We start from the raw sequence: 19,941 nt of genomic DNA, 5'->3' as shown, positions 1-19,941 counted from the left end.
AGGAGAGGAGGACAGAGGGTGCATGCTTCTTGCCACAGCACACGGCTCGAGACCTTCCACGGCCGCACCCACAGGCTGGGACCCTGCCCACCTATCCCACCTCCGTCTGCTCCCCAAGAAAGACCACAAGGGGTCACACAATCGGTCTCTGTTCTCCCAGCCTGGAAGGCCAACCCCACCCCGCCAAGCCACTTGGCTGATGCCCATTCATCCCGCCTGGCCAGTTTACAGGCTGCTTTCTTCTGGAAGCCCCTTCTGCCCACCTGCACTGGGTTCAGGGCCCCTCCCAGGGATCCTGTTAGAGCGCTCATGACGGTAATCACCTGTTCCTGTACCGTCCTTCCCTTTGAGACGGGGCACAGAGGGGCACTCACCACAGGTGTCTTGTCCAACACTGCACCTCTGCGAACCAGCCTGGCATGCAGAATGCACTCAACAAACCAAAGCCACCCCAGGGAGGATGGGATAGTAACCTTCAGGTCCCTGACTACTCAGACCTTCCCTAGACGGGCTCCAAATGCTCCCTTCCCTGGGACTCAGAGAAGAGAGACAGTAGGTAGACAGGAGAGCTGGACTAGTAGCTAAGCCAGGAAAATGGGACAGTCACAGCCCCTGACCTCTGGTTCCCAGCCCCAGAGTCTCCTGCAGACCCAGGATCTATGGGGGAGCCCAAAGCTAGCTCCTGAGGACACTGTCCACCTTGGACTTGCGGTGGGAGGGACCAGGATGGGAGAGCTTTTCTTGTCTGTGGCATCTTTCTGGAGAGGCCGGTGAAGTCCCTATCAGGGAGACACGTGGTCACCTTGGAAACCAGCTGACCTAACCGGCATCTAACACCTAAAGCCCCTTTACAGCTAATTGAACACACTTTGGTCCAGAGTCCCGCCCTCTTCATTTCAGTGACTTGTCATACTTAAATCCCCAAACAAAACCCCATACTTTTGGGAGCACACAGTCCCAGAAGAGCTGTTACTATTCATCCACTCAAATGGAGAAGGTAGTCCACATCACACAGACCCCTCCCACAACACACCCAACTCCCTGCACCCTAGGGGCTTCCTAGAAACTTCCAACTGCATAGGAAGAAAAACAGCCCCCCTTTCTCCTCAAATACAGCCTCGCCACCACCAACTTTCTTCTCCAGTGCAGTGGTCCCTGTAGAAAGCCCATAGCCTCACATGCCACCCCTTTGCTGTCAACACCTAAGCAGATCCATTCCTCCGATTCACCTTCCTGCAGCATTCAAGGAGCTTCGAGGCCCCCATCAGCCAGAGTGGCCCTTCAGGAAGCACTGGGACTCTGGGCCTCCATCCTGCTCAACCTGCTGTGAACCCAACAGAGGAAAGGGAAGTGCTCCCTGGCTCTACCACCGTCATCTCCCACTGCTCTTCCCCAGCTGCTCAGGACCCTCACTCACGCCTGCCCTCTGCTTTGGGGCAGTCCAGCCGGAGGCCTTGTCAGGCAAGCCCTGGACTGCAGGGCTGACTGCAGGGTCGCCCACAAGCAAGCTGGCCACTACCAGCCACCTGGGTAAAGGGACCATCCAAAGCAGCAAAGGGCGCCAGGCACAGTGGCTCATGCCTGTAACCCCAGCACACTGGGAGGCTGAGGTCAGGAGTTCAACACCAGCCTGGGCAACAGAGTGAGACCTACAAAAAATTTTAAAAATTAGCCAGGCATGGTGGTGTGCACCTGTAGATCCAGCTACTCAGAAGGCTGAGGCGGGAGGATTGCTTGAGCCCAGGAGTTTGAGGTGGCAGTGAGCTGTGATCATCCACTGTACTCCAGCCTAGGACACAGAGCAAGACCCTGTCTCAAAAACCAAAGAAAATGAAGAAACCCATCCTTACAATGACGGCTGGGTGCCCCCAACATATTCGCATAGTCCCACTGTGATTAGCACCTTTCGGGGGTCAAGTTCACCAAGCACTGCGCACGTCCATCCAACTCAGGTCTGGCTGCCCACTTGAGAAGTAAAACAAGATCAGTTTTCAGAGCTTTCTGGATTTGAGAACAGCACAGAGCAGACTGTGAACCTGAAGCTGAGCAGCCGACAGAGAGCAGCCAAGGCCAGGCAAGGCAGCGCTGACGACCGAGATGAAGGCCATGCTGCATGAGGGTGGGGATTCCCTGAACACCCCCATCTGTGGTCACCATGGCCACCATTTACTAATGTTATTACCTAACCTTCCCAGTAACAGCCCTGCAGAGGATGCCTTCATGTCCCCATTTTCCATATGAGGAAACTGAAGCCAGTAATTTGCCTGTGGTCATGGAACCAGCAGGATGCGTGGACTCCAGATTCGTGCTCCGAACACACTAAACCACAGCAACTGCATGTGCAAAGTGCAGCGAGGGGCCCGCAGACCCACTGGGACGGCCACATGCTCCTGGAAGGGCTTCCCAGCTAGTGCCACCATGCCTTAGTGCGAAGGGTGCCAACAAGAGGTGCAGAGAAGCACAGCTACTTCCAGAGAAGCAGAAACCCAAAAACGTTTCTCCCTGTCGTCACAGCCCACAATAACACTTTCTGATTCTACCCCTCCAAAGGACAGGTACCTTGTTACCAGCTCACTCCTCAAATACCTGGAACACAGGCAATGCTGTGGGCGGTGTCTGAGGCCTCCAGTCAGGTGTGAAGTGGCCAGTGTGGGCCACCTCCCAGGACAAAACCAGACCCCCAGAGCCGGAGAATCTAAAGACGAGCTTCTCTGGCGAAAAAACTGAAAAAATTCCAGGAGTTCAAAGGAACACCAGGTATCAACAGCCACCGAGCACCTCTGGCCTCCCTGCCCCGAGGACAGTGTCTGGGCAAGTAAAAACGCTGGGCCAATCCAGTCCAAGTCTTGAAGCTCCTATGTCACTGCAAAACAAGCCCATTTGCCTGCACCATCCAAAGCACCTTCTCATCCACCCTATGGAAAACAACCTGCCTGGACCTCAACAGCAGCTGGGACATCCGGGAAAATTACAGAGCACATACCAGATAACATCCCGAAAGAAGAGGTGTGAGAAGCTGTGGTCTCCCGAGACCCTGATGAGGCCCTGTCTAGCCGCTGCCAAATCAGGCCAGGAAGGCTTGCGCCGCCGGCAGTGGCCCCCGCCTGGCTCGTCAAGAGTTGGCTCAGCAACAGGGCACCAGATCCTAATGAAGCCCACTGAAAAACCCACAGGTAAGACAGACCTCGGAGGCCTCCATTAAAAAGTCCAACTGGGACTCTGCAGACCCAACCAGGAAACATGATGGCAGAGTACAGAAAACAGTGACACAAAAAGGGGCAAATGGAATAAAAAGGAAGGTGAGTCAGCCAGAGCTGTCTCCTTTTGGCACACAGCTTTCTCTGTCTTGATATCTTTTGGGTGCTACCCAAAGTTTCAAATGCCAATTCTTTTTTTTTTTTTTTTTTTTGAGACAGAGTCTCACTGTCACCCAGGCTGGAGTGCAGTGGCATGATCTTGGCTCACTATAACCTCTGGCTCCCAGGTTCAAGCAATTCTTGTGCTTCAGCCTCCTGAATAGCTGGAATTACAGGTGTGCACCACCAAGCCCAGCTAATTTTTGTATTTTTAGTAGAGATAGTGTTTCATCATGTTGGCCAGGCTGGTCTCAAACTCCTGGCCTCAAGTGATCTGCCCGCCTCAGCCTCCCAAAGTGCCGGGATTACAGGCATGAGTCACTGTGCCTGGCTTCAAACACCAATTCTAACTTCCACTCTAGGACAGAGTAGGAGTAGGACACCCCTGTCCCAGCAAAGGAAGTGACGGCATCCCCAGACATTCATTTACGAACCAACATCCCCAACACCAAGGCCACTTGTTGATTTTATCAGCCCAGGAACCATATCTTCAACACACTATGAAAGGTTAGGAAAATCTGGAACACGAACGCACACATACACACACAACACACAAATATCCTAGTATTCCTACACCCCTTCTCCATCAGCAACTCAAAAGCATTGTCCTTTAAGTGAATGTTATCAAGGTTTATTCATTCATCCCATCAATATTTGAGTTCCTCTGGTCTACCAGATATTATCCACCAGAAAATGCATGGGTAGAACCTCCTCAATCCCTTGGCTCTAAATTATAGTGATTAAAATTACTTGGATTAACCTAAATTAAAGGAAAGACATCCATGTTCATGAATTGGAAGATTTAATATTGCTATGATCAGTTATACTCCCCAAAGTGATCAACAGACTCAATGTGACCCCAAGCAAAATCCCAACTGGGGCTGGGCACAGTGGCTCACACCTATAATCTCAGCACTTTGGGAGGCCAAGGCAGGCGGATCACTTGAGCCCAGGAGTTCAAGACCAGCCTGGCCAACAAAGCAAGACTCCAAAAAAATAAAAAGACTAGGTGAGTGTGCTGTCACACACCTGTAGTCCCAGCTACTTAGGAGGCTGAAGCTGGAGAATCACTTGAGCACAGGAAGCAGAGGTTGCACTGAGCTGAGAACAAGCCACTGCATCCAACCTGGGTGACAGAATGAGACCTTGTCTCAAAAACAAAACAAGAATAAAAAACAAAACAAAAACCCAACAGACTTTGCTGCAGAAATTGACACACTATCCTAAAATTCATGAAAACACAAGAGATCTGGAATGGCCAAAACAATCTAAAAAGGCGGGTGGGGAGAGGGGGTGGGGCGGTGGCTCACGCCTGTAATCCCAGCACTTTGGGAGGCCAAGGCAGGTGGATCACTTGAGGTCACAAGTTTAAGACCAGCCTGACCAACATGGTGAAACCCCATCCCTACTAAATTTACAAGATTAGCCAGGCGTGGTGGCGCACACCTGTAATCCCAGCTACCTGGGAGGCTGAGGCAGTACAATCACTTGAACCCAGGGAATGGAAGTTACAGTGAGCCAAGATTGTGACATTGCACTCCAGCCTGGGAAATGAGTGAAACTCTGTCTAAAAAGGCCGGACGTGGTGACTCACATCTGTAATCCCAGCACTTTGGGTGGCCGAGGTGGGCAGATCACAAGGTCAAGAGATTGAGACCATCCTGGTCAACATGGTGAAACCCCATCTCTACTGAAAGTACAAAAATTAGCTGGACGTGATGGCGCATGCCTGTAGTCCCAGCTACTCGGGAGGCTGAGGCAGGAGAATCACTTGAACCTGAGAGGCGGAGGTTGCAATGAGCTGTGATAGCGCCACTGCCCTCCAGCCTGGCAAGAGAGCGAGACTCCGTCTCAAAAAAAAAAAAAAAAAAAAAAAAGACGTACACTTTCTGATTTCAAAACTCACTACAAAGCTACAATAAACAAGACTGTGATGGTAGTGGCAAAAAGACAGACCTATAGATCAATGGAACAGAATTGAGAGTCCAGAAATAAACTCACATTTTGACCAAATGATTTCTAACAAGGATGCCAAGGCAATTCAGTTGAGTAAAGAATGGTATTTTCAAGGTATGGTGCTGGGACAAATAGCTATCCACATGCAAAAGAACAAAGGTAGACCCCTACCTCACACCACATATATGAATTAACTCAAAAACGGATCAAAGACTTAAACACAGAGCTAAAATTATAAACCTCTTAGAAGAAAACACAAGTGTAAATCTTCATGACTTTGAATTAGGCAAGGGTTTCTCCGATATGAAACCAAAAGCACAGGTGTCCAAAAAAAAAAAAAAAAAAAGATACAGTAGACTTCATCAAAATTAAAAACTTTTGCTGGGTGTGGTGGCTCACCTCTGTAATCCCAGCACTTTGGGAGGCCAAGGCGGGAGGATCACCTGAGGTCGGGAGTTCGAGACCAGCCTGACAAACATGGAGAAACCCCGTCTCTACTAAAACTACAAAATTAGCCAGGCATGGTTGCACATGCCTGTAATCCCGGCTACTCAGGAGGCTGAGGCAGGAGAACTGCTTGAACCCGGGAGGCAGGGATTGCGGTGAGCCAAGATCACACCTTTGCACTCCAGCCTGGGCAACGAGAGCGAAACTCCGTCTCATAAAAATAAAAAAATTAAAAAAATTAAAAAAATTAAAAAAAAACTTAACAAACAAACAAAAAAAACTTTTGTGCTTCAAAGGGCACTATCATGTGCAAAGTCCCACAGAATGGGAGAAAATGTTTGTAAATCATGTATCTAGCAAGCAGCTAGTACTCAGAATATACAAAGAACTCCGACAACTCAATAATAAAGAGATGAATAGGTAATTTTTAAATAGACAAAGGATTTAAATAGCTATTTCTCCAAAAAAGATCTACAAATGGCCAGTAAGCACATGAAAAGATGCTTAACATCACTAACTAATAGAGTATATAATTTGCACTGGAGACTCATTCATTAACCCCCTAATTCACACATCCACCCACCCAAGTGTTTCCTGGCTGTGAATTATGTATCTGATTTGATGCTAAGTGCTGGGACTACAGAAATGAGTAAAATGTGTTCCCTAGTCTGAAAGGCATTACACTCTGGAAGGAGAAAGACATGCAACCACATAAATGCAATGCAACATCATTATGATGACATTAAAAACTAACATCTAGGTTTAGGCAGGAGAATCGCTTGAACCAGGAGGTGGAGGTCCCAGTAAGCCGAGATTGTGCCACTGCACTCCAGTGGCAGAGCCGTTTTTGAGACAGGGTCTCGCTCTTTCACCCAGGCTGGAGTGCAGTGGTGCGATCTCAGCTAATCACAGCCTCGACTTCACGGGACTCAGGTGATCCTCCCACGTCAGCCTCATTAGTAGCCGAGATACAGGCGTGTGCCACCACACCAGCTAATTTTTCTTCTTCTTTTTTTTTTTTTTTTTTGAGAGATGGAGTCCCACTATGTCACATAAGCTGGTCTCGATCTTCTGGGTTCAAGTGACCCGACCGACTTGGCCTCCCAAAGTGCTAGGATTACAGGTGTGAGCCCCTGAACCTGGCCAAAAGGTAACACTTAAGTGCTAGTCACTCATCAATACTTATATAAACAATCTTTTTTGTTTTTCTGGTAGGGATGGGGTCTTGCTATGTAACCCAGGATGGTCTTGATCTCCTAGCCTCAAGCAATCCTACCACCTCAGGCTCCCAAAGCTCTAGGATTACCGGCATGAGCCACCACTCTGTATCAATAATCTATGAGAAAGGAATTACTATTATCTCCATCTACAAGTGAGGAAACTGAGGCATGGCACAGTTAAGTCATCTGCCCAATGTCATACTATCAATTAATGAGAAAGCGGAGATACAGACCTAGGCAGTGGCTCTAAAGCCTGGACCCTGGCATGCTAACCCAGAAGAGATGCCTCATATCATGGGTAAGGGAGGCTGGAAAAAGCACTCCAGAACATAGGAGGTGGTGACTAAGGTGGGTCTTAGAGGGAGGACTGGACCCTGCGTGCCAGGGGTGGGAGTGGGGTTACAGAGTGGATATTCTAGGCAGAAGGAAGAGCAAGAGAGAGATGTGAAACTGCATGACACATTCAAGGAACTGCAAATAGCCCGACACAGCTGCTGGAAAACAGCTCTGAAGTGGCAGGAGCCTCATCCTGCAGGGCCTGGTGTAACACAGTAGGGAACTGGACCCATCAGAGTAAGTTAAAGGCTTCACAACATGACTGTATTCTGGCAACAGTGAGAGGAGTGGATATTTTTGGGGCAGTGGGCAAGACAAAAGACAGGGAGATCAGCTGAAGATGATGAAGGCAGGAGCAGAAGGAATGGAAGGAATGAAGAGGAGGGGATGATTCAGGAGATGCCTTAGAAGCGGACCCAGTTTTAGAAGACCCGGTGATTGGCTAAACATGGGGTATGCAAGCAGACTTCTGGAGGACTCTGAGGTTTCCGGCTTGAGCAACAGAAGAACAAGGGGGCTCAGGAGAGGGGAGGAAACAAGGACTGTTGTGGGCATGTGGAATCTAAGGGGCCCATGGGACATGCAAGGAAGGTGTTGCCCAGCAAGCAGGTGGAACCAGAGCTAAGGTACACACCTGGGAACCAACACTACATAGGTGCTCAAACTAGATAAGTCCATGAGGATGTCCAGGGGAAATGGAAGAGTGAAAAGAGAATCTCCAACAGTCCCCTCAAGGCTGAAAACATTCAAGGGGCAGGCAAGGAAAAGCAACATGCTGAGAAATGGCCAGAAAGGCCAGACAAGCAGTAGGAGGCTGTGGCATCATGAGAGCCAGGGAAGTTTCAAGAAGGGAGCAGTTAGGAGTTTCAACTGTCAAGATAAGTGAGAAAAACAGTAAAATGTAGCTATATATTTTTACAATTAAGACAGTCCCAAGTTTTCTACCAAACTCCAAATAACATTACACTGACAGCCCCACAAGGGAAGGCCACAGGCCCCCCAGTTTCTTTGTGCATGCTAATGTTGCACTGTATCACATGACACAGCCGTATTTATCTCAATATTATTCCAGTCCTCAAATCTGCAAGCATAATGGACAATCCAGGAAAAGCTGGATTTTACCAGAGTTGCAGGCCCCTTAACACACACCTGTAGACTCCAGGGAGGGCTCTGGGTTTTTTAATACATAGAGAGTAAGGAGCAAGAGACTAAAAACACAAGAGCTACCAGAAAGCCCAGGGGATGTGAGGACCTCTGAAGAATCTGAGGAAAGCTAAAGACCTCTTCCTCCAAAAATGTATATAGGCACAAAGTAACAAAACTTTTGCATACATTTTCAAGAAGGCTCAGAGACCCCTGTCTTAAAATTTCACTGTTTAAGAAACTATAGGCGAGGTCCGCGGTGGCTCACACCTGTAATCCCAGCACTTTGGGAGGCTGAGGCAGCGAATCATTTCAGCCCAGGAGTTCAAGCCCAGCCTGACAACACAGCAAAACCCCATCTCTACAAAAAATACAAAAATTAGCCAGGTGTGATGGCGCCTCTGCAATCCAGCCTGTGTAACGAAGTGAGACCCTGTCTCAAAAAAAAAAAAAAGAGGCCAGGCACACGGTAGCTCATGCCTGTAATTCCAGCACTTTGGGAGGCCAAGGTGGGCAGATCACAATGTCAGGTGTTCCAGACCAACCTGACCAACATGGTGAAACCCTGTCTCTACTAAAAATACAAAAATTAGCCGGCCATGGTGGCACACACCTGTAGTCCTAGTCACTCAGGAGGCTGAGGCAGAAGAATCGCTTGAACCCAGGAAGCGGAGGTTGCAGTGAGCTGAGATCGCACCACTGCACTCCAGCCTGGGCAACAGAGTGAGACTCCATTTATAAAAAAAAAAAAAGCATTGAGACAAATACCTAATGCATGTGGGGCTTAAAACCTAGATGATGGGTTGGTAGGTGCAGCAAACACCATGGCACATGTATACCTATATAACAAACCTGCACGTTCTGCACATGTATCCCAGAACTTAAAGTAAAACAAAATAGCTATAATTGGTAACAATGGTTCTATGACCACACAAATTTCTGAGAGATTTTCTTCTCCATAATTTCCTCATTTTTTTTCAACAAGCTGTAGTCATTTTTATTTTTATTTTAAAAAATTTTTTGAGAAAGGGTCTCACTCTGACACCCAGGCTGAATGCAATGGGGCCATCACTACTCACTGCAGCTTCAAACTCCTGGACTCAAGTAATCCTCCCACCTCAGCCTCCGAGTAGTTGGGACTACAGGTGCATGACACCGTACCTGGCTACTTTTTGTACTTTTTTTGTAGATGGGACTTCACCATGTTGCCCAGGCTGGTCCCAAACACCTGAGCTCAAGCCATCCACCTGCCTCAGCCTCCCAGAAGTGTTGGGATAACCGGCATGAGCCACTGCACCCAGCCTGTAGTCATTTTTATAGAAAAAATAATAGAAGCTTTTTTCACTTCAAGAGAAAATAAAAAAAACTGGCCAGGCACAGTGGCTCATGCCTGTAATCCCAATACTTTGGGAGGTCAAGGTGGGAGGATCACTTGAGGCCAGAAGTTCAAGACCAGCCTGGGCAACATATCAAGACCCCATGTCTATATAAATAAAAAATAAAAAAATTAGTAGCTGAGTGTGGTGATGCGTGCCTGTAGTCCTGGCTACTCGGGAGGCTGAGGCAGGAGGATTGCCTGAGCCCGGGAGTTCAAGACTGCAGTGAGCTATAATCATACCACTATACTTGTACTCCAGCCTGGGTGACAGAGCAAGACCCTGACTCAAAACAAAAAACAAGATGGAACAATAATTATTCTAAAAGCCCTCCTTCAGGAGACACCTCATCAACTTGGAAAGCAAGCTGAAGAATTTTCTGACACATTTTGTACTAGAGAAGCAAATGAAGTCTGTGGGAGAAGGTCCCACCAAGGGTGCACACCAGCAAAGAGCGCACAAGGGGTCTCCCGCCAACACGGCTCACTCGCCGCGGGCCCGTCCCCTGACTCCTGTCCCACAGGTTGTGACACTTGGGGAAACCCAGGCTGCTGAGGGAAGGCATGGGGAAGACAGGCCAGCACAGCATGACAGGTCTCACGTGGGGATGAGAAGTGCACAGGCTTGGAAGGTGAAGCAGCCAAAACTCTGATGGGGTGGGCGTGAGGACTACACCAGCTACAGAGATGGACCGGGCGGCAGCAGCAGCCTCCCACCAAGGCCTCCCTCCGAGGGGTCCTTTGATCCAGCAGGTGGGCAAGTCTACTTGTTCATCCACACTCCAGGGCTTGGCAACCTCTCCTCATGAAGGACCTTCTCCTTTGGTGCCAAACCCATTCAGCAGGGTGGGGCAGAGGTAGAGAGAAACTTTGAAAAGAGCTAGGTCTGGAGCCCGCAAGCTGAAGACTCCAGAGACCCTGGCTCTGCTTTGGAAGATGCAAATGTCTTCGAGGTCCTCGGAGGAAGCCACTCTTCTCAGGCCCAGGCTGAGAAAACTGTTGAGGAAAGCATGCAGGGAGGCAAGGGGAGTGTCCCCCAACTACAGGGTACCTTAGCTGACAAACACCGTCTCTACTGGGACTATGAAACAAACCTGGCCCCCACTGCCCTTGCTTAGATGTCGTCTCCCTGAATGCACCGAGTGGGGAAAAAAAATCATCTTAAAGTGAACAATACAACCTCAAGTCGTTGCTAAGGACCCCACAAATGCCACAATCGGCTTGACCAATGTGAGAAGGAGGAAGAAAAAAAATTTGGCTACAGTGAATACACGTCCCCCTCTTTTTTTTTTTTTGGAGACAGAGTCTCACTCTTGTCGCTCAGGCTGGTGTGCTCAGGCAGTGGCGCAATCTCGGCTCATTGCAACGGCAACCTTTGCCTCCTGGGTTCAAGTGATTCTCCTGCTTCAGCCTCCTGATTAGCTGGAATTAAAGGCACCAGCCACCACGCCTGGCTCATTTTTGTATTTTTAGTAGAGACAGGGTTTCACCTTGTTGGTCAGGCTGGTCTCGAACTCCTGAGCTCAAGTGATGCACCCGCCTTGGCCTCCCAAAGTGCTGGGATTACAGGTGTGCGCCACCACGCACGGCCTACAGGTCCTCTCTTAACAGAAGTCTCTCTCAGGTGTGGCAGGACCCGAAAACGTGTTTTTAAGCCCAGAGACACAATAAGTCTTGCAGTGTCAAAGATTGTATCTACAGGCCATAGGGTGTGACCAAATTTTAAAAACAAACAAAAATCAGCTAACAGGAACCCCAATCCTGAAACACCAAAGCTCAGTGGAGACATCAAAGCCCAGCTGACACAGAATACAGACATCCTATGAATGAATGACCAAATGCCCCAGAAACGGCAAGCTGTCACAGGTTTAAGTAGACCCCAAACTGAACTGAAAACGTTCAAAGCAGGAATTGAAGTGTGAGCTATGGAACAAGACTTTGAGAGCCATTCACATGTAGGGCTACTGACTTGATAAAAGTTCAAGCCAAAAGCACTGGAATCGTCCCTGGGTTAATCCAATCCGAAAGAGCATTGAGATTCCAAACACCTCAAAAGGCACACGTGCCTGAAAATTCTCCAGCAAAGCTGAAAAAATAAAAACCAACTGCCTGTTAGGTAACACCACTTAATACTACGTATGATACGATTTAAGCGCAGCCTATAGAGCACTTCCTCAATTGCACCTAATGATGAAAAAAAAAAAAAGTTACCACATTTTGGCTGGGTCATTCCATAACACCTTTACCCCACCGGGATTATAAATAAGCATTTTATTCACCCAAGTCCGTCCAATGCCACATGCTAACTCAACCCATCCCATTCTTAATTCCTTGGACACGTCTACCTGGCCTGCGTCCTGTTCCAAGTAGTATTTTGCAGATTATCCTTCGTAAAACCTCAACTTTCTTCGCCTTCTTCCTAAACGCGAACCTTCCCGGCGTAAATTCACGGCGTAAACACACCCAGGGCTTTGTTTTACACATAGATTTCTCCCCCCTGGTCCCGAGAGAGGTTGCTTTTCCTTCTGAATCAATCCACCGAGGCCAACTCCTGCCATCTGGGGTCGCGGCTTCCTCCGCCGCCGCCGCCGTGAGGACTCGCCCGGGTTCCGGGTGGCCCGCGTCGGCCCGCGGCTCGCACCCCTTCCTGTCTCCGTCTGCCCACGGCGGGCGGCGGGCGCGCGGCGCCCAGACAAAAGCTCGGGTCGTCGGGCCCACGGGCCCCGGGAGCGCTCCAGCCCCGAGGCCGAGGGTCCTGGCGCAACTTTGCGAACGCAGAGGCAGGAGGCGCCGGCGCCCGCGGGGTCCGGGTGCTCCCGGGTCGGCCGGCACGCGCGTGGGCCGCGGGCGAGGGCGCCGGGGGAGGGCGCGGCGCTCCCCGCGGCCGCCGGCAACTTGCCCCGGGCCGTGGCCGGCGCCCGGCAGGCCCGCCCGACGGCGAGGCCCGGCGGCCCACATTGTCCCTGCGGTGCCCGATGGCCCCCAGCGCGCTCGCTCGGCCGCACACGCCCCCTGCCCGGGCCGGCTGCGGGCCTGCCGCGCTCCTCCACGCCCCGCTCGGGCCCGGCCCCGGCCGCCCCGCCGGCAGCGGCGGCAAAACTTTCTCCTCATCGCGGCGGCTGCGGCGTCGCGGCCGCCCTCCGCGCGTCAGACAGGCGGTCGGGAGGTCGTGCGGCGGGTCCCTCCCTCAGCCCCACCCCGGGCCGCTGACCTGGTCCGGCTCCGATTCATAGTCGTCGTCCTCGGCGCTCACGGACATGGCCATGGCTCATGGTGGGCCCAGGCTCGCGCGCGCTGACATGGCTGGAGCGGCGCCGCCGCCGCCGCCCGCCCGGAGCAGGCTCGGCTCGCCCTGGCTCGGGCTCGGGCTCGGGCTCGGGCTCCCGCTGCCGCGAGGAGGGAGCCGCGCCGCGCGCCTCGCACGCCCGCGCGGGAGGGGGCGGGGAGGGGCCGGCGGGGGAGGGCCGGGGCGCTCATGCATATGCATGAGGCGAGCCAGGAAGGGGCTGGCCCCCCGGGCGGGCGGGCCAATGGCGCGGCCGCGGCGCTGGGGCCGCACACAAAGGGAGCCCGGCCTGCGGTGACACGGGGGCGGGCCCGCCGAGGGCGGCCCCTCGCGGCCGGAGCGCGGGGACTGGGGCTGCCTGGGGGCGTGCCCCGCGCCCCGCCCGGCCCGGCCCGCGCGCCGCGGGATGCACATGGGTGGCTGCACGCCGCCACCGCTGCAACAGGAAATGCGCGCCCGGCCTGGGGTGGGGTCTTTTGTGTGGTCCCGTGGGGCGTCTCGCGGAAGCCCGGGGACGTCCGGGCCGTGGGGGACGACCCTGCACGCGACGCCAGGAGCGAGTCCCAGGTCCCTGGCAGCAGGCACACGGGCTGCCGGGTTTGCACTCGCTCCATGACCAGGACCTGAAGCGCACGAACCCGGGAACCCGGGAACTCCCGACCCAGAGCCTGCAGGACCAATGGCCTGGATAAGATCTGAGAGCCCAGTCTCCCCTGACGCGGGCGGTTGGGCTGGGCCGGCCTCCTGGCGCGGCACCTCCGGCACTCGGGTTCGCCTTTGCAGGGTCGAGTAGTGCAGGCGGGAGTTCCACTCGAGCCGCCTGACGGGGGCTGTCAGAACGCCCTGACTCTGCCCTGAGGTGGGCGCCCCATTCCCTTGGACAGGAACCGCTTTCTGACTCGACCTCGGAAAGGTGGAGGACGTCGCAGGCCAGAACCCAGCTCTCCTAGGAGACTGGCTGCCCCTTAGGCTGGCTGGGAAGGTGTGGGTTTCTGAATTCTTAAGCTGCAAAGGTTCCTAGTGCTCACTCCAGCTGCAGCCCACTCCTGAAGAAAAGTGTTGCTAGAAATCCGGATAGATCTTCATTCATTCAAAAAAAAAGTCTACCGGGCACTTAAGCCAGCAGCCTCTCTGAAAGAGCTCATGACCATAAGCTAGAAGGACCAAAGCTGTTATAAGCATCAAAACCATAGCAAAACACAAGCTAAGGAGGACTTGGCATACATATCATCCACCTGTCCAAGGTAACACTAAATATGCACACCTGTACCTGTTCAGTTTCTCTATTAGGGGAAGGATTTACCAAGGGATGGATAACCTTCTGTAAAAACATCAGAGGCTTTCCCAAGAATAAGCCATGAAATCAGGTGACCATCTCTGCAGTGGCCATCTGTTAGTCACGTCCAGGCCACTGGCCACGAAATCCAGTGAGAACAGAAGGGACGGGCAGGCTGGTCCTGGCCTGGCCTTTCAAAGAAGGCAGGCTGTGTGCCGGATACCTTGTAAACAAAACTCGGGAGGCTTCTAGCAGAGTCGGCAAAAGTGAATAAGCAGGGATGTCAGTTTTACTGAGTGGATTTTAAAGTCTGAAATTTACACACCCACTATAGAAAAAATCCCAGTCGACTTGCTCTTTCCTGAAACATATCTGTTCTGAGTTTCCTTCCTCACTCTTCTTTTTTTGAGACAGTCTCACTCTGTTGCCCAGGCTGGAGTGCAGTGGTGCGATCTCGCTCACTGCAACCTCCACCTCCTGGGTTCAATCGATTAGTGTGCCTCAGCCTCCAGAGTAGCTAGGATTACAGGTGGGCGTGGTAGCGCCCAGCTACCATGGCTAATTTTTGTATTTTTAGTACAGAGGGGGTCTCACCATGTTGGCCAGGCTGGTCTGGAGCACCTGGCCTCAAGTGATCCATTGGCCTCAGCCTCCCAAAGTGCTGGGATTACAGGCATGAGCCACCATGCCCGGCCATCACTCCCCTCATATTTTTCAGAATCTTCTCAAAGTTACAACAAAAACAATAAGCAAAATACACCCTAACCCCCCCACCCCACACTCACACCCAGCATCATTCCATTCCCAAAGGTCTCAGCTTTTAAAAAGCTACCTTGATGGTGGGCGAGGTGGCTCACGCCTGTAATCCCAGCACTTTCGGGAGGTTGAGGAGGGTGAATCACCTGAGGTCAAGAGTTCAAGACCAGCCTGGTCAACATGGTGAAACCCAATCTCTACTAAAAATACAAAAATTAGCCAGGTGTGGTGGTGTGCACCTGTAATCCCAGCTACCTGGGTGAGGGGGCTGAGGCAGGAGAATCGCTTGAATCTGGGAGGCAGAGGTTGCAGTGGGCCAAGATTGTGCCACTGCACTCCAGCCTGGGCGACAGAGCAAGACTCCATCTCAAAAAAAAAAAAAAAAAAAAAAAAGGCTACCTTGTTGTCTGGACTGAAGTTTGTATCTGACTGACCTCTTGCTGGCCACTCTACTCAGTAGACAGCCTCTAAAGAAAGAGGAGGGGCGCTTAACATGCCAATCATGCTTCCACTTCGTTGTGATTGGTCAAGCCTATAGGGGTACACAGCCACCTAAATGACATAATACATCAAGAGAAATGTCTAGGCCAGGCAAGGTGGCTCACACCTGCAATCCCAGCATTTTGGGAGACTGAGGAGGGTGGATTGCTTGAGGTTAGGAGTTCAAGACTAGCCTGGCCAACATAGTGAAGTCCCGTCTCTACTAAAAATACAAAAATTAACAAGTCATGGTAGCGTACACCTGTGATCCCAGCTGCTCAGGAGGCTGAGGCACAAGAATCACTTGAACCCAGCAGGCAGAGGTTGCAGTGGGCCGAGATCGTGCCACTGCCCTCTAGCCTGGGCTACAGAGTGATATTCTGTCTCAAAAAAAAAAAAAAAAAAAAAAAAAAAAAAAAAAAAGAGCAAGAGAGAGAGAGAGAGATGTGTCTGTAAGCAGGAATTTTTCTTGAAGGTTTTTCCCATTACCAGTCAGAAGCAAAATAATTATCTTGAGGTTGATTTCCTTTGAGGACTCTCAAAAGCTCACTTCTGAATTTAAGGAAGTAAAAAGACACAGTTCTCAATTATCATGGCTCAAAGAGCAGAAAGGAAAAGTGTGGACAAACAGAAGTTGCCGCTAACACAAACTCCCTTCCTCCATTTATATCATTTCAGAGACAGAAGGGGGTCTCTCCTGACCCCTTCACTTCACAGGTGAGGAAATGAAGGCCCAAAGAAAATTAGGAAGTGGCTTTCAAGACCAGAGTCTCTTATATAACATCATCCAGAGAAAGACCTCCCTCCAGGGACCTAGGCAATAGCAGCTTTAAGCATGTTCAGAGGGCCAGACCAGTGCCAAGTCTGCTGTAGACATGATCTCACTTATTCCTTTAAACAGCCCCATAAGGTGGGAACCATTGTTCACCCACTTGATAGATGAGGAGACTAAGGCACATTGCTGCGAGGAAGGGAAAGGACCTGGATCTGACCCCGTAGCCAACTGGAACCCGGGCTCTTAACCACACCGCTCCAATGACTCATGCCAAAGACAAGAGAGGAGGATGCCAAATGAGGCCGGTGACAAACTCAGGCTGAAGCAGAAGAAAATTAAGCGTCCCTTACTACATGCTATAAATTCTGTATTCTCAGTTCAAATCCAGTTCCAAGGTGGGTAGGTACGGTTTGGATAGCCAGGTTGCTGTCTGATCTGGCAAGGGCCAACTGTAGAACCAGGAGGCCACAGTTAGGACATGATTAACGTAGTGGGTTCCCTCCAAACACTATGAAGGCCACTGTCCTGACACCTCTTACAAATTCCTCTTTTGACACTTGCAAAATGCTTCTTACTTCTCTATTTCCCTAAATCAAATTTCCTATAGTTAACCGGTGCACACAATTATCCAACATCTGCTTTGTATTAATAGTGTGCTGGACTGTATATAAAATACAAATGATGGCAGCCCTTGCCTGACAGAAGTGCCAAGTTAAAATTTAGCATTTACATTGTGCTTTTGGGTGGCCCTCCCTCTCTCCCTCTGACGTCATCTTCTAGTGACCCTAAGAACTGAATCCTCTCCCAACTGGACTGGGCCAAGCCTTACTTATATTCTTAGAAAGAGCTCCCCGAAACTGATGCCACTCAGTCAGTTGGATCCAGAACTTTCACCATGTGATGTGGAAATAAACAAAAACAGATGGAAGCCAAGTCCTCCTCCATCACAATTGTCACTCACTTCCCTGCTTTCTCTCTGGGTGTTGTGTACATTTCTGATCTGCCTATCAGAGTGAGAACCCAGAAATGACCCCGGGCTGCTGAGAGGTTTTGCCCAGACTCAGCCGTGTCAGGCAATGTGCGAAGGTGAAGGGAGGAGGGAAGACAGGAACACTACGATGCTAGGAGTTAGTTACCAGCCTCTCCATGCCCACTTCTAGGAATGGGCATGGGGAGGGCAGACTGTGCAGCAGCTGTCCCCGTGGACTCTGGTTTACCTAAGCGGAGGGGCTCTCCAGCATGAAACCCCTTTCCTTGTGCCCATGTCACAAAGGCCACAGCTAAAGCTTGGGAACATCATTTTCCAGAGGCTCAGGGCAGAGAAACAGAAAGGATCCTTTTAATGTCGAGACCAATGACAGGCTGGTACCCTCCTGAACCAATGGACACCATTTGTAAACATGACCTTAAGGAGGGAACAGAAGTGACTCACACCTGTAATCACAGCCTTTGGGCGTGGATCACTTGAGGTCAGGAGTTAAGACCAACCTGGCCAACACGGTGAGACTCCGTCTCTACTAAAAATACAAAAAATTAGCCGGGCGTCGTGACGTGTGCCTGTCATCCCAGCTACTCGGGAGTCTGAGGCAGGAGAATCGCTTGAGCCTGGGAGGCGGAGGTTTCAGTGAGCCAAGATCACGCCACTGCACTCCAGCCTGAGCAACAGAGCAACACCCTTTCTCAAAAAAGGTAACAGAGCAGGAGGCCTGCATAGGGTTGTTTCCTACACAAGTAATAATTTGTGCCTAACAAGCAATTGAGAACGCGTGCTTCAGTTATTTTACTATTGTTTTACCATTTGTCTCTGCTCTTCAGGAGACTTGCCCCCCTTCACGGCAAAAGCAGAAGGTCTTTTGGAGAGTTACTTTTCTAACACAATGTAAATAAAAGGAACTTTCTAACCACTTAACATAGGATTCCAGGGCTACCTGGATAAAACTGTAATTTGAACAGTGACAAGTAGGACAGACCAGGGGCTACAGTGATTTCTCTTAAGGAAATTCCTAATGTTACTTAATTGCTTTTTATTTTTCCCCTGGAGAGTCGTTCCACAAGCATTTAAAAACCACATATATTCATCATAAGAGTGCTCTAAATAGACGGAGCTTTCTGTTAAGTGGGAATAATTCTCCTAATTATGTCTCCTGACGTTACCAAAAACAACCCAATAAATATTTACATTCACTGGAAGATGTGTGACTGTGCACAGGATTTTTAAAAATTAACTAATTTAACAGGTGACTGGCATTGATCTGAGAAATGTTTTGCCACCATTCACCGCATTCCCAACGCGTCTGCTGACCTTAGAAAGTTACTTCCCTTCTCTGTTCACTCCCTACCAAAATCCACGCTAAGGCTCAGCGAGGCAATTTGAACCACACAAGTGGGTTCACTTTATAAACCACCCCCACATAAAAACATGAGAAGCTAAATATATGTAAAATGCCAGCCTAATTCTGGCCTATAATCAAGGCTTTGTAATTTAATGATTTTTTTTTTTTTTTTTTTTTTTTTTGTAACAAGATAAAATCTCCCTCTTGGTTGCTTTCTAAACAGAACACCAATTCCATTGTCTAGCCCATCCTCCTCCAAAAAAGGACCTTGGAGAAATAAGATCTAAAGTTCTGTGGACCGTAGACTCAAAACAAAAGCCCAAATCCAAAGGTTATTCAAAATGAGATGACAGATCGGGTGCAGTGGCTCACGCCTGTAATCCCAGCTCCTTGGGAGGCTGAGACAGGCAGGTCACTTGAGGCTAGGAGTTCGAGACCAGACTGGTTGACATGGTAAAATCCCGTCTCTATTAAAAATACAAAAAAAATTAGCCAGGTGTGATGGTGGGCATCTGTAATCTCAGCTACTTGGAAGGCTGAGGCAGTAGAATCGCTTGAACCTGGGAGGCGGAGGTTGCAGTGAGCCAAGATGGCACCACTGCAGTCCACCTCAGTGACAATGAGACCCTGTCTCAAAAAAAAAAATCAAAATGAGATGATAAAGAAGACAGTAAATGGCTGGGCTTGGGTGGCTCATGCCTGTAATCCCAGCACTTTGGGAGGCCGAGGCAGGTGGATCACCTGAGGTCAGGAGTTCGAGACCAGCCTGGTCAACATGGAGAAACCCCGTCTCTACTAAAAATACAAAAGTCAGCCAGTCATGGTGGCGCACGCCTGTAATCCCAGCTACTCGGGAGGCTGAAGCAGGAGTAATGCTTGAACCGGGGAGGCAGAGGTTGCAGTGAGCCAAGATTGAGGCACCGCACTCCAGCCTGGGTGACAAGAGGAAAATTCCCATCTTAAAAAAAAAAAACAGAGTAAAGAGGCCAAAATAGGAATAAAATTATGATCATTATTCATATAGCAGTTCTATTCACAATAGCCAAAGGTAGAAACGATTCAAATATCCATTTGATTTATGAATAAACAAAATGTGATCTATCCCTACAATGGAATTATGATTCAGCCATAAAAAGGAGTGAAGTACTAACACATGCTCCAAGGGGAATGAGCCTGAAGAGCATGATGCTGAGTACAAGAAA

At 50.2% G+C, this 19,941-nt stretch overlaps 1 protein-coding gene across 11 annotated transcripts in view; it reads right to left on the bottom strand.

Annotated features, from left to right (window-relative positions):
• Positions 1 to 19,941, bottom strand: part of KDM2B (lysine demethylase 2B) — a 159,031-nt gene that overhangs the window by 26,596 nt on the left and 112,494 nt on the right. The gene's annotated exons all lie outside the window — the stretch shown is intronic.

The sequence above is a fragment of the Rhinopithecus roxellana genome, chromosome 10 (genome assembly GCF_007565055.1).
Source record: "Rhinopithecus roxellana isolate Shanxi Qingling chromosome 10, ASM756505v1, whole genome shotgun sequence".
Taxonomy (NCBI): Eukaryota; Metazoa; Chordata; class Mammalia; order Primates; family Cercopithecidae; genus Rhinopithecus; species Rhinopithecus roxellana.
Note: the sequence above shows the minus strand (reverse complement) of the source record. Positions and strands in the feature narration are given on the sequence as shown.